The sequence below is a fragment of the Choloepus didactylus genome, chromosome 23 (assembly GCF_015220235.1).
Source record: "Choloepus didactylus isolate mChoDid1 chromosome 23, mChoDid1.pri, whole genome shotgun sequence".
Taxonomy (NCBI): domain Eukaryota; kingdom Metazoa; phylum Chordata; class Mammalia; order Pilosa; family Megalonychidae; genus Choloepus; species Choloepus didactylus.
The window spans coordinates 15849210-15851932 of NC_051329.1; positions in this window are offsets into that span (position 1 = coordinate 15849210).

The following is a 2723-nucleotide window of genomic DNA, read 5'->3' on the forward strand; positions in this document are numbered from 1 at the left end:
ATGCGCACATTGTAACAATCAAAAATGTCTTCAGATGACTTTGGGGAAGATGGTGGATGAGGAGACAAAGCAAAATTCTCCTCCATCTAAAACATTAGCTAAAGGACAGAAAGTCCTCCAGAATAGCAGTTCCAGGGTGCTACCAGCCAGGCAGGGACTTCTACACCATATAGTGAGGATGTAGCTGGAGAAGCCAAGAGACTGCCTTTAGGATGGGTGAGTATTCAGCCCCTAGGGATGGGCGGTTGAAGCCAGCTGATGAGCATGGAAGGGGGCAGCTTTCCGCGTCCTGTGTACTTCTCTCAGCAGTTGGCTGGGGAGATAACCCTTCACAGCCCCATGACTGAGAGCTCCTATGAGGGAGCTTGGGATTTGGCTGTCTTGTGACTACATCCATTCTCCCCCCTCTGGAAGCCTGCAGTGCGCACAGTCAAGAGATTATGGCACCACAAGGAAGTGACAGGAGACCTCCCCCAACACCAGGGACTCACAGACACATGGCAGACAGAGGCTGTGGGGCATTTGAACTGGAAGGTGAGACATGCAGCTCCACAGCCCCAGAGTACTTCACCACAGCCCTGGGAACTGCCAGAACCACTGTGTCCTGGAGCAGACTCCCTACGACTGTGCAGGACCTGCTGCCCTCCCACAGGGTGGGCAGTCCCCAGTGCACATGGAAAATCAGTGCACTGATTAGATATCCACCTGGTTTAATCCCCTGCTAGTGCAGAGATGAAATTGGGGGAGAACTGGCTTGAGGGCAAGCGGTGGCTCAAGAGTGCCATCTGCTGGTAGGACATGGAAAGTGCACTCAACCATGCTGTAGCTCTGCCAAAATATAGATAAATGTTCAAATAATCCTGCATATCCTAAAATAACCCTATCAAGATGAGCAAATGCCACGAGGCCAAAAACAACAGAAAATTATAAAGCATATGAAGAAACCAGAAGATATGCACAACCCAAATGACCAAATCAAAAAGCCAGAGGAGGCACATAACTTGGAGCAATTAATCAAACAAGTATACACAAATCTCCAAAACAACTTCAACGTGATGGCTCAGGACATAAAGGTCATCAAGAACCCAGAAAAGCATAAAGAAGAATTTGAAAGAGTAAATTAAAAAAAAAAGTTTTCATGGAAATAAGAGATAATGTTAATCAAATTAAAAACATACTTGAGACAAACAACAACAGATTTGAAGAGGCAGAGGAAAGACTTGGTGAACTAGAGGACAACCCAAAGGAATGTGAAAGAATAAAAGGTGAAAAAAAAAATTGAAATGGATCACAGGCAAATGATGGACAACATGAAACACACAAATAAAAGAATCATTGCTTTTCCAAAAGTTGAAGAGAAGAATAAAGGGCTAGGAAGAGTATTTGAAGACACTGTTGGGAAAACTTCTCAATCCTTCTAAATGACATAAATATGCAAATCAAAGATGCCCAACAAACTCCAAATAGAATAAACACACTCCAACACATATTCTGATCAGACTAATGCTGAAGAGAAGGACAAAATTCTCAAAGCAGCAAGAGAGAAGCAATTTACCAAATACAAGGGAAGTAACATAAGACTAGGCAATGACTACTTGGTGGCCACCATGGAGGCAATAAGGCGGCAGTATGACATATATAGAATTCTGAAAAAGAAAAACTGCCAGCCAAGAATTCTTTATCCAGCAAAGCTCTCCTTCAAAATTGAGGGAAATCTGGAAATTCTAAAATTTTCACAAACATAACTGAGAGAAGTTGTTAACAAGAGAACTGCTCTGCAAATAATACTAAAGGGAGCTCTACTGGCTGAGAAAAAGAGAAAGAACAGAGGCCAGGAGAAGGGTACAGAATTGAAGAGTATTAGTAAGGGTAACTTAAATAAAGAGAGAGAGGGAAAATATAGATCTGACAAATAAAAACCAAAAGATAAGATGGCTGATTAAAGAACTGCCTTCACAGTAATAACATTGAATGTGCATGGATTAAACTCCCCAATTAAAAGATACAGACAGGCAGAATGGATTAAAAAATATGAACTATCAAGAGATCAAAGATGGCGGCATAGAGAGGAGTGGTAGCTAGTTAGTCCCCCTGGAACAACTAATAAGCAAACAGGAACAGCTAGTAAATAATCCAGAATAACTGCTGGGGGACAAACGTGACCGTCCAGTCATCATACACCAACCAGAATTGGGAGGAATGCCCAAGATCACAGCATAAAATCTGTAAGTAAAAACTGTGGATCCAAGTTGGGGACCCCCTCCCCCCATGGCCAAAGCTGCAAAGCCTTGTGGAGCCAGAGAGCGGCTCTCTCCAAGCGAGTGAATATAGCACAGCTGAGCTCCATCTGGGGTTTTAATTAACAAGTGTGGACTGCTCAATACGAACCCCCAACAAGCAGACAGAGGCTTTGGGTGAAGACTGACCTTGGAAAGCCGGAGGGTGGCCATGGACTGGCTCTGAAGAGGGCTTTCTGTCCCTGTTTCTGCTCAGTGGAGAAAGCCTCAGCCATTTTCAGTTCCCAGTGCTCTGACCCAGACAAGGGTGGAGAGAGCACAGGCAAAGATAGACCATTGAAATGCTAATGACCTCTCCCTAGGGGATTCTATCTTCCCTAAGAGGAAAAAAGCAGGGCCCAGGTCTACTACCTGCCTTCCATTCAGAACCAGACCCTAGAGCCTGGAGGAAAACAGCCACAGGCCACACCTCCTTACACCAGTCTA